Below are 12,279 nucleotides of genomic sequence, written 5' to 3'. Positions count from 1 at the left end.
GTTAGTGGAGGAGTGGCGGAGAGAGTTCTGGGCATATTCGGCCCATGGCAAGAATACCGACCACTCCCCCGGCCAGTCCTGGCAGTAGGACCGCAGGAACCTACCCACATCCTGATTCACCCGTTCCACCTGCCCAATAGTCTCGGTGTGAAACCCAGAGGTCAGGCTGACGAGACCCCCAGACGTTCCATGAACGCCTTCCAGACCCTGGATGTAAACTGGGGACCCCGGTCAGACATGATGTCCTCTGGCACTCCGTAGTGCCGGAAGACGTGAGTAAACAGGGCCTCCGCAGTCTGCAGGGCCGTGGGGAGACCGGGCAGAGGCAGTAGGCGGCCGGCTTTTGAAAAGCGGTCCACAACGACCAGGATGGTGGTGTTACCCTGAGAGAGGGGAAGATCAGTGAGAAAAGTCAATACACAGGTGAGACCATGGCCGTTGTGGAACTGGTAAGGGCTGTAACTTACCCGCTGGGAGGTGCCTAGGTGCCTTACTCTGGGCGCACACCGAGCAGGAGGAAACATACACCCTCACGTCCTTAGCCGAGGTAGGCCACCAGTACTTTCTGGTCAGGCAGCGCACTGTACGGCCGATACCTGGGTGACCAGAGGAGGGGGACGTGTGTGCCCAATAGATCAGACGGTCACGGACAAGAGACGACACGTACCGCAGCCCAGCTGGACACTGAGGTGGAGATGGCTCTGTGCGTAACGCCTGCTCTATGTCCGCGTCCATCGCACACAATACCGGCGCCACAATGCAGGAGGCCGGGAGTATGGGTGTGTGGTCTATGGGCCTCTCCTCTGTGTCGTACAGCTGTGACAGTGTGTCTGCCTTCACGTTCTTAGTACCCGGTATGTAGGAAAGTGTAAAATCAAACCGAGTGAAGAACAGGGCCCACCTGGCCTGGCGAGGGTTCAGCCTCCTCGCTGCCCGGATGTACTCCAGGTTATGGTGGTCAGTCCAGACGAGGAAAGGGTGTTTCACCCCCTCGAGCCAGTGCCTCCACACAGTCAGGGCTCTGACAACAGCCAACAGCTCCCGATCAACAACATTGTAGTTCTGCTCCACCGGGCTGAGCTTCTTGGAGAAGAAGGCACAGGGGTGGAGCTTGGGTGGCGTGCCCGAGCGTTGAGATAGGACAGTGCCTATACCTACCACGGACGAATCCACCTCCACTACGAACGGTAGTGATGGATCGGGATGGGCCAGTACCGGGGCTGAGGTGAACAGAGCCCTCAGGTTACTGAAAGCCCTGTCAGCCTCAGCAGACCAGTGGAGCCGGGATGGTCCACCCTTCAACAGAGAGGTGATGGGAGCTGCGACCTTGCCAAAGCCCCGGATAAACCTCAGATAGTAATTGGCAAAGCCAATAAAGCGCTGCACCTCCTTGACTGTGGTTGGAGTTGGCCAATCACGCACGGCTGAAATGCGGTCTCCCTTCATTTCCACACCTGAGGTGGTAATGCGGTATCCGAGGAAGGACACAGACTGCTGGAAAAACAGACACTTTTCTGCCTTGGTATAAAGGTCATTTTCCAACAGTCGGGCCAGAACTTTGCGAACTAGGGACACATGCTTGGCGCGTGTAGCGGAATACACCAGAATGTCATCGATGTAGACCACCACACCGCAACCAATCATGTCCCGAAACACCTCGTTCACAAAGGACTGGAAGACTGATGGAACATTCATCAAACCGTACGGCATCACCAGGTATTCATAATGCCCCGTGGTTGTGCTGAATGCTGTCTTCCACTCATCCCCCTCTCGGACACGCACCAGGTTGTACACACTCCGGAGATCTAATTTTGTGAAGAAGCGCGCCCCATGCATTGACTCGATCACAGATGGAATGAGGGGTAGAGGATAACTATAACGAATAGTCCCCTTGTTCAGTGCTCGGTAATCAATGCAAGGGCGCAGACCTCCGTCCTTCTTCTTCACAAAAAATAAACTTGAGGAGGCGGGGGAAGTGGAGGGACGTATAAACCCCTGGCCCAGGGACTCGGAGACGTTTGTCTCGATCGCCTCCGTTTCAGCCTGCGACAGGGGATATACATGACTCCTGGGAGGCACAGCGTCTACCCGGAGGTTTATTGCGCAATCCCCCGCTTGATGAGGTGGTAATTTGGTAACCTGCGTTTTGGAAAACGCGTGCGCCAAATCGAGGTATTCGGGGGGAATGCTCACGGTGGAGGTAGTGTCTGGACTTTCCACCGTGGTTGTACCAACAGAAACAGCCAGACATCTACCCTGACACTCTTGCGACCACCCTGTGAGAACCCTCTGCGGCCATGAAAAGGTGGGGTTGTGTAGTGCTAACCAGGGAAGACCCAACACAACAGGGAAATCAGGAGACTCAATAATAAAACAAAAGTGACTTGCTCTCTATGGGTCTCTTGTGTAACTATCGTGACTGGTGCTGTAACCTCCCTAACGAACCCTGACCCTAATGGTCGACTGTCAAGTGCTTGGATGGGCAGTGGAATGGATAGGGGAACCAATGGGCAGGCCCCTTCCAGGACATCCTCTAGAAGCCAGCAGGTTGTCCATCCGGATGGCCATGTCCACCAGTTGATTGAAGGACAACGTGGTGTCCCGGCAGGCTAGCTCCCTTCGTACATCCTCTCGCAGGTGGCACCGGAAGTGGTCGATGAGGTTCCGCTCGTTCCACCCAGACCCAGTCGCTAGAGTCCTGAACTCCAGGGCAAAGTCCTGCGCGGTCCTCGTCCCCTGCTTCAAATGGACCAGCCGCTCGCCCGCCTCTCTCCCTTCGGGAGGGTGATCGAAGACGGCCCGGAAGAGGTGAGCGAACTCCCCATAGTTGTCCAACGTGGCTCCTCCTTCACTCCAGACTGCGTTGGCCCACTCCAGGGCTTTGCCCGAGAGGCAGGAGACGAGGGCGGACACCTTCTCCCGCTCCGAGGGATCCAAGCTGATGGTGGCGAAATAGAGGTCCAGCTGCAGGAGGAAACCCTGGCAGCGGGCCGCTGTCCTGTCGTACTCCCTCGGTCGGGACAGGTGAATCTCTCTGGGTGCTGGGGTGTGGGTGGCTGGATCTGGTAGCGCAGCTGGTCCCGAAGGATCGGATCCTCTTCCCTCCAGGCGTTGGACGACCTGGAGAACCCGATCCATCGCTTCGCCCAAGCTGGCTAGCATATTCGAATGCTCCCGGACCCAGTCCACGGCTCCAGACATATTCCCGGTTCCTGCTGACTTCATGTATTCGGGTGTGTGATTCTGTAGTGGGTGATGTTGGACAGAGTCAGACGCAGGAGAGGAAATCACGGAATAAATGGTTTAATCAATAAGAACAACATTGTTCTGAACAGCATGCCCTACAAATGTAGGCTGTTAATTTGAGCCAGTTTGCTACAGCAGGAAAATAATCCTGCAGCAACAGGAAATGTGGATTATAATTATTGGACATTTTTGTAGGGGTTGATACATTTTACGTAAGGGAAAATCAAGTTAGAAATTTCAAAGTGGAAATACAAACTTCAGAAACCTGTTTAAACCTCAAATACACTACAAGTTTTACATTTCTTGCATTGCAAGAAAGTTCTCCTGCAATAGGGCGATCAAATTAAGACCCCACATCTGTATATCCCACAGCGTTAGAAATGCTTGTCAGTAGACCAGAGGGATATATCTATGGGATTATAACGATGACAGAACTACGTCAGTTTGTATTTAGAATTTTGTGGTCGCACATTGAGATTCGTGCAAGTACTATTCGCAAATGTGTCATTTAATTTCGCAAGCTTGTATCATGATGTGTGAAAGATTTAACAATGGTCGCAAACTTTTAACTTGACATTTGAATACATTCAATAAGATTTGCAAGTATAATGTATTTTCAGAATTATTACAAGTATGAATATTCTGCTGTTAATCAAAAATACACTTGCAGATTTTGAATCTGCGCACGCTCTGAGTTCTGTCACTGTTGTCACGTTACCAAGAGATTGATTCATAAGGTAAGTAAAAATTTGATTTGCGCTCTGGGACCTTTTACTCCTGAAAGTGATCATCTTTTATCTGTGTTCATTGATTTTTTTTTTAAAGGCATGACAGTAGTTTGCTCATCATCTGAACTATAATGGTGCATTTCAGACGAACTCCAGACCAGACATTCATCCTAGCTTTACTATCAACTGGTTAGCTTTATTAGGCAGCTTTAGATGCGAGGGGAAAACAAATATATTTGCTAGTTAACCATCTGATAGTTCATTATAAATGCTTGATAGCTAGCTAAAATTAAACTCCTGGGGGAAAGCTAGCTAGCTAACTCAGAGTCCCACCATCATGTAGCTAATGTTAGCTAGGTTTCTATAAATACAAATATATATTTTCTAGCTATATGTTAAAGACTTGTTACTGACTTTTGAACACTTGTCAAACTACTTAATTTCACTGCCTGTTTATTAATTAATTGGTGACTGAAAAAGTTGGCAAGAAAAATGCCCCTCTCAACAGTATGAAAAAGTATGCACTCACTCTGGATAAGAGTGTCTGCTAAATGACTAAAATGTAAATGTAAAATTTTACTGGAAATAGATTAGCTAGCTATAAGTAAACTTGATCAAGCTTATGAATATGTCAAACTGTTTACAAAATGATGGCACATTAAAGGTAGTTGTGGTTCTCAGCAACTTGAACCAGCACTGAAAGTTGAGCAGTGAGGTTAATTTCTTCCCCCCTCTCTGCTCTTTTCGTCAGGTTGAAGCACATCCCTAACACCCAGACAGATTTAAAGAAATCGGGAACCTCCCAGCCACCAGGAAAATCATCTTGTTCTGGGAGTTTATTCACTAGGTCAGATAGAAATAGATCCACACATGTTATTCTCTATCATGCAGAATGGTAGCTAAGCTTGTAACTTGGGAAGCTCATTCAATAATACAGATGTGGGTGATTTCTGTCCCAGGGGACTGAACCGTGTGCAAGTTTTTGTTCAATTTAGACCACAATTAGTTGAATGAGGTGTTAATGAAGTGCTGGAACAAAAAAATGTACACTCCTGTATAAAGAACCTATGACTGTCATGACTTCAATTGACTAATTGCAGTTAACATTTTACTTTGTTCATCTATGCAGGTTTGTCATATGTTTTCTAAGAGCCTGGTAGAGATGGGTACAACCATACTCCAAGGCAGGACATTTCCCTGCATCCAGGTTGAGGCCTGCTACCAGCAGGAACATGGAGTACTCCATGTCAGTGTCAGTTAATCATGCATATTTGTAAAAATACAGTGGGGAAAAAAAGTATTTAGTCAGCCACCAATTGTGCAAGTTCTCCCACTTAAAAAGCTGAGAGAGGCCTGTAATTTTCATCATAGGTACACGTCAACTATGACAGACAAAATGAGAAAAAAAATTCCAGGAAATCACATTATAGGATTTTTAATGAATTTATTTGCAAATGATGGTGGAAAATAAGTATTTGGTCAATAACAAAAGTTTCTCAATACTTTGTTATATACCCTTTGTTGGCAATGACACAGGTCAAACGTTTTCTGTAAGTCTTCACAAGGTTTTCACACACTGTTGCTGGTATTTTGGCCCATTCCTCCATGCAGATCTCCTCTAGAGCAGTGATGTTTTGGGGCTGTCGCTAGCAACACGGACTTTCAACTCCCTCCAAAGATTTTCTATGGGGTTGAGATCTGGAGACTAGCTAGGCCACTCCAGGACCTTGAAATGCTTCTTACGAAGCCACTCCTTCGTTGCCCGGGCGGTGTGTTTGGGATCATTGTCATGCTGAAAGACCCAGCCATGTTTCATCTTCAATGCCCTTGCTGATGGAAGGAGGTTTTCACTCAAAATCTCACGATACATGGCCCCATTCATTCTTTCCTTTACACGGATCAGTCGTCCTGGTCACTTTGCAGAAAAACAGCCCCAAAAGCATGATGTTTCCACCCCCCATGATTCACAGTAGGTATGGTGTTCTTTGGATGCAACTCAGCATTATTTGTCCTCCAAACACGACGAGTTGAGTTTTTACCAAAAAAGTTCTATTTTGGTTTCATCTGACCATATGACATTCTCCCAATCCTCTTCTGGATCATCCAAATGCACTCTAGCAAACTTCAGACGGGCCTGGACACGTACTGGCTTAAGCAGGGGGACACGTCTGGCACTGCAGGATTTGAGTCCCTGGCGGCGTAGTGTGTTACTGATGGTAGGCTTTGTTACTTTGGTCCCAGCTCTCTGCAGGTCATTCACTAGGTCCCCCCGTGTGGTTCTGGGATTTTTGCTCACCGTTCTTGTGATCATTTTGACCCCACGGGGTGAGATCTTGCGTGGAGCCCAAGATCGAGGGAGATTACCAGTGGTCTTGTATGTCTTCCATTTCCTAATAATTGCTCCCACAGTTGATTTCTTCAAACCAAGCTGCTTACCTATTGCAGATTCAGTCTTCCCAGCCTGGTGCAGGTCTACAATTTTGTTTCTGGTGTCCTTTGACAACTCTTTGGTCTTGGCCATAGTGGAGTTTGGAGTGTGACTGTTTGAGGTTGTGGACAGGTGTCTTTTATACTGATAACAAGTTCAAACAGGTGCCATTAATACAGGTAACGAGTGAAGGACAGAGGAGCCTCTTAAAGAAGAAGTTACAGGTCTGTGAGAGCCAGAAATCTTGCTTGTTTGTAGGTGACCAAATACTTATTTTCCACCATAATTTGCAAATAAATTCATAAAAAATCCTACAATGTGATTTTCTGGATTTTTTCCCTCAATTTGTCTGTCATAGTTGACGTGTACCTATGATGAAAATTACAGGCCTCTCTCATCTTTTTTAAGTGGGAGAACTTGCACAATTGGTGGCTGACTAAATACTTTTTTCCCCACTGTATATACAGTGAGGGAAAAAAGTATTTGATCCCCTGCTGATTTTGTACGTTTGCCCACTGACAGAGAAATGATCAGTCTATAATTTTAATGGTAGGTTTATTTGAACAGTGACAGACAGAATAACAACAAAAAAATCCAGAAAAACGCATGTCAAACATTTTATTAATTGATTTGCATTTTAATGAGGGAAATAAGTATTTGACCCCTCTGTAAAACATGATTTAGTACTTGGTGGCAAAACCCTTGTTGGCAATCACAGAGGTCAGACGTTTCTTGTAGTTGGCCACCAGGTTTGCACACATCTCAGGAGGGATTTTGTCCCACTCCTCTTTGCAGATCTTCTCCAAGTCATTAAGGTTTCGAGGCTGACGTTTGGCAACTCGAACCTTCAGCTCCCTCCACAGATTTTCTATGGGATTAAGGTCTGGAGACTGGCTAGGCCACTCCAGGACCTTAATGTGCTTCTTCTTGAGCCACTCCTTTGTTGTCTTGGCCGTGTGTTTTGTGTCATTGTCATGCTGGAATACCCATCCACAACCCATTTTCAATGCCCTGGCTGAGGGAAGGAGGTTCTCACCCAAGATTTGACGGTACATGGCCCTGTCCATCGTCCCTTTGATGTGGTGAAGTTGTCCTGTCCCCTTAGCAGCAAAACACCCCCAAAGCATAATGTTTCCACCTCCATGTTTGATGGTGGGGATGGTGTTCTTGGGGTCATAGGCAGCATTCCTCCTCCTCCAAACACGGCGAGTTGAGTTGATGCCAAAGAGCTCCATTTTGGTCTCATCTGACCACAACACTTTCACCCAGTTCTCCTTTGAATCATTCAGATGTTCATTGGCAATCTTCAGACGAGCATGTATATGTGCTTTCTTGAGCAGGGGGATCTTGCGGGCACTGCAGGATTTCAGTCCTTCACGGCGTAGTGTGTTACCAATTGTTTTCTTGGTGACTATGGTCCCAGCTGCCTTGAAATCATTGACAAGATCCTCCCGTGTAGTTCTGGGCTGATTCCTCACCGTTCTCATGATCATTGCAACTCCACGAGGTGAGATCTTGCATGGAGCCCCAGGCCGAGGGAGATTGACAGTTCTTTTGTGTTTCTTCCATTTGCGAATAATCGCAACAACTGTTGTCACCTTCTCATCAAGCTGCTTGGCGATGGTCTTGTAGCCCATTCCAGTCGTGTGTAGGTCTACAATCTTGTCCCTGACATCCTTGGAGAGCTCTTTGGTCTTGGCCATGGTGGAGAGTTTGGAATCTGATTGATTGATTGCTTCTGTGGACAGGTGTCTTTTATACAGGTAACAAACTGAGATTAGGAGCACTCCCTTTAAGAGTGTGCTCCTAATCTCAGCTCGTTACCTGTATAAAAAAGACACCTGGGAGCCAGAAATCTTTCTGATTTAGAGGGGGTCAAATACTTATTTCCCTCATTAAAATGCATTAAAAAAACATTTTTGACATGCGTTTTTCTGGATTTTGTTGTTGTTATTCTGTCTGTCACTGTTCAAATAAACCTACCATTAAAATTATAGACTGATCATTTCTTTGTCAGTGGGCAAACGTATAAAATCAGCAGGGGATCAAATACTTTTTTCCCTCACTGTATAGCTTATATTCCACTCATATGCAGAGTGGAGAAGCCCTTTGCACCATACACCTGTCTATTCCTGGAGTAACTCCCTGTCAGATAGACTGATTAGAGGGTTTTGCCGGAGGCCCTGGGCCAATGGGAAGTCATGGGTGAGGGCTTAGGGCAGGGTTCTTCAAGTCCGGTCCTGGAGGGCCGAAACACTTCTGTTTTTTATTTCTACCTGGTAGTTAATTGCACTCACCTGGTGTCCCAGGTCTGAATTAGCCCCTGATTAGAAGGAGAGGATGAAAAACAGAGGTGTTTCTGCCCTCCAGGACCGGAATTGAAGAACCCTGGCTTAGGGGTCAGAGGGAGTGAGAGCAAAGTTACAGACAGGAAGATACAACTTGAACCACACATAGTAAGGCTACCTTCAACCCAAAATGCATGGAATGCATGTCCAACGCAGCTATTTGGTGGGGAAAAACGCTGTTTTACGTTTGTAATTGGTTGATGGATAGTCTTTGCAACTTTTCTGACGGACATTGAAAACCAATAATCAACAATGTATATGTTAACTCTTTTGCTCTCTCTCTTTCAAGAGAATTGACTACCACTATCCATCTCTCTACAGGTGCTAGAGACAGACTGATCCAAGGACCTCCAGAGCCTTCTGACCAACTACCTGCGATCTCTCCAGAACACAGAGAAGTAAGCTCCACTCATAATAGTATACATTTTATTTTATTTTAGGGGGTAGATCATCTTTAATATTGCAGATAGATTGTGGCTTCCATCAATGTAATTGTCTGCATCCTTTCCAATCCCCCATATAAATATATATATTTGTAAATATATACAGTGCATTCGGAAAGTATTCAGACCCCATGACTTTTTCCACATTTTGTTAGGTTACAACCTGGATTTAAAAAATAATAATTCTCAGCAATCTACACAAAATACCCCATAATGACAAAGCGAAAACAGGTTTTTAGAAATTGTTGCACATTTATTAAAAAATAAAAACAGAAGTACGTTATTTACATAACTATTCAGACCCTTTGCTATGAGACTCGAAATTGAGCTCAGGTGCATCCTGTTTCCATTGATCATCCTTGAGATGTTTCTACAACTTGATTGGAGTCCACCTGTGGAAAATTCAATTGATTGGACATGATTTGTAAAGGCACACACCTGTCCATATAAGGTCCCACAGTTGACAGTGCATGTCAGAGCAAAAACCAAGCCATGAGGTCGAAGGAATTGTCCGTAGAGCTCCGTGACAGGATTGTGTCGAGGCACAGATCAGGGGAAGGGTACCAAAAAATGTCTGCAGCATTGAAGGACCCCAAGAACACAGTGGCCTCCAACATTCTTAAATGGATGAAGTTTGGAACCACCAAGACTCTTCCTAGAGCTGGCCGCCCGGCCAAACTGAGCAGGAAGGTGACCAAGAACCCGATGGTCACTCTGACAGAGCTCCAGAGTTCTTCTGTGGAGATGGGGGAACCTTCCAGAAGGACAACCATCTCTGCAGCACTCCACCAATCAGGCCTTTATGGTAGAGTGGCCAGACAGAAGCCACTCCTCAGTAAAATGCACATGACAGCCCGCTTGGAGTTTCCATATTTAAAATAATCAATCTACCTTGCGGATCTGTTTGAACAATTTGCATATTTGGATCAAAATTATTGTTAATTAATTTAATCACCCCTTTTGAGTTTCTTTGCCCATCGGAGAAGTGTATTTCGCCCCCCCAGTCCTCTGTAGCTCAGCTGGTAGAGCACGGCGCTTGTAACGCCAAGGTAGTGGGTTCGATCCCCGGGACCACCCATACACAAAAATGTATGCACGCATGACTGTAAGTCGCTTTGGATAAAAGCGTCTGCTAAATGGCATATTATTATTATTATTATTATTATTATTCCCACACAACTTCATCTAAAATTGTTGAATGAGTTTCCTGTAAACAATAGATATTATATTCCTTCTCTTTTAGCCAGGTAAATACATATAATATTTTCTTATCTGCTAAGCCATTACAATTATAACCATTTACCATTATGACATACGAGTTTCAATACTATTTATCATTATATATGTTTGTAAACTTATCATTAAAAAGGACCATAATGATTGAGTGTCCATATAGCTGTACCATGGTATTTGCACTGCTACTGAGTAAACCTCCAGTAGTTCTCCACTATTCCATCTGCTAAAACCTCCCCCTATCCCAAATTGGATTGTTGTCCCAGTGACTGGCAGACCACCCCTGTCCACCTGTATCCTAGGGCCTTTGAGAGATTGGGACCCATCCTTTGAAAAGAGCACACGGTGCCACCCACAGAACAGAAGCAGATTAACTGCCAAAAGCATTTCCAACGCCCTCACCTCGATTCTATTGTATACAGTTATTTCAAAAGATATATATATATATATAAAAAAATCTTGCATATCTTAATTTATTTCCACAATTAATGAATAATATGCGTAATAATGTAGGAAGTTCATATGAAGGACTGTTACCTATAACCAGGATTGGTATTACAAAAATTACATTTTTGGCAAGCAATTATTATTTTTGCTAACAATTATTGTGATTCATCCTGTGTTGTCCCTAACATCATTACCCCATAGCAACAGATGTGGGACACACACACACAAACACCCCACAAAAAAACCACAAGCTCAGATGTTCAACAGTTGTTCCATCCCTGAGCCCAACTCAAGAGAAGACTTGATGTGCGAATGCATATACAGTTGTAGCTGATTGAGAAGGCATGAAAAATTTAGCAAGAACGGGGAGATTTGATTAACCAATGTCAAGTCCTAGCTGATGGAGCTCAGATACACCCCCTTACCCTGAAACACACACACGCTGGTCCCCCGTTGTGACCATTTTCCCAAGCATCTCTGTGTAGTCAGACCTTTTGATTATTTTGTGCCACCAAGGCCACAATAATTTGCCCCCCATAATAGTATACTTGATGCACTATGTAAACCTCCTTCACTATGGCAGTCTGCTTGTGTGAAGCTAGCATATTATCCAGGGCCAATGGTTGGATTGGATTTAATGTACTCACTCCAAAACTCATGCACTCTCCTCCCACTAAAAGTCTCCCAGACTTTTATAAAAACCTAACGTGTCCATCCCTCTATTCCGAGGTGAGTCTGCTGGGCCATGGAACTCTAGAGGAGCACATCAAAAAACCAGCCACCATGTTGTCAGCTATCAGACAGTTCCCTGAGGAAGGATGCAACTATCAAGGATTTAAATGGTTAAATGGTCACATTTGGGGGATGACCACCAAATGCAATAACGTTTTGTATAAATGTCATGAGAATTTCTATCTCTAATTAATCAAACTTAATGCTTTGAATAATTCCCAGAGGGTGTAAGGCTCTGGTTTAATCATGAATTAAACGAAGGTCCGCAACCAACAAGAATGATCTGTATGTTTTAATCATGGAGAGCTCTGGCGCCAAAAAACATACATACAGCTTTTATATCCCTTGACACACAAAGGCACTTTGCTCCGCCCACCTTTAAACAGTTTCTTAGTCCCCTTCACCCTGGAATGCTTTCTCAACAGTTTCTAACTTCCCCCCTCTGTTAGTGGGTTGACACTACATTATAACTCTAACACCGTTCACACATTTATACTGTATTTGGGGTGAAATCCTTAAGTCATTATTCTTAAAATACAAATTAATCTATCAATAAACTACTTGTTCATTTTTTTTTATAGGTTACAAAACAACATCTGTTTCTTAGCCTGTTCTAATTTTTACTAACCACTATGGTAACTTAAACATCTGACAACATGCAGACTTTATCCATC

The 12,279-nt window shown here is 45.0% G+C and overlaps 1 long non-coding RNA gene across 2 annotated transcripts; it reads left to right on the top strand.

Moving 5' to 3' along the window:
- Window positions 1–4,729: 4,729 nt before the first annotated feature.
- On the top strand, window positions 4,730–11,809 carry LOC121546841. 2 transcript variants are annotated; one of them, XR_005996436.1, is made up of 4 exons: window positions 4,730–4,821; window positions 5,104–5,220; window positions 9,072–9,148; window positions 11,603–11,809. It is a non-coding gene; the product is annotated as an uncharacterized LOC121546841 (long non-coding RNA). The 2 variants fall into 2 exon arrangements; XR_005996435.1 differs by lacking the exon at window positions 11,603–11,809 and having other exon boundaries at window positions 9,072–9,195.
- The last annotated feature ends 470 nt before the right edge of the window (window positions 11,810–12,279 follow it).

Source organism: Coregonus clupeaformis, unplaced genomic scaffold (genome assembly GCF_020615455.1).
Source record: "Coregonus clupeaformis isolate EN_2021a unplaced genomic scaffold, ASM2061545v1 scaf0013, whole genome shotgun sequence".
Lineage (NCBI taxonomy): Eukaryota > Metazoa > Chordata > Actinopteri > Salmoniformes > Salmonidae > Coregonus > Coregonus clupeaformis.
Note: the sequence above shows the minus strand (reverse complement) of the source record. Positions and strands in the feature narration are given on the sequence as shown.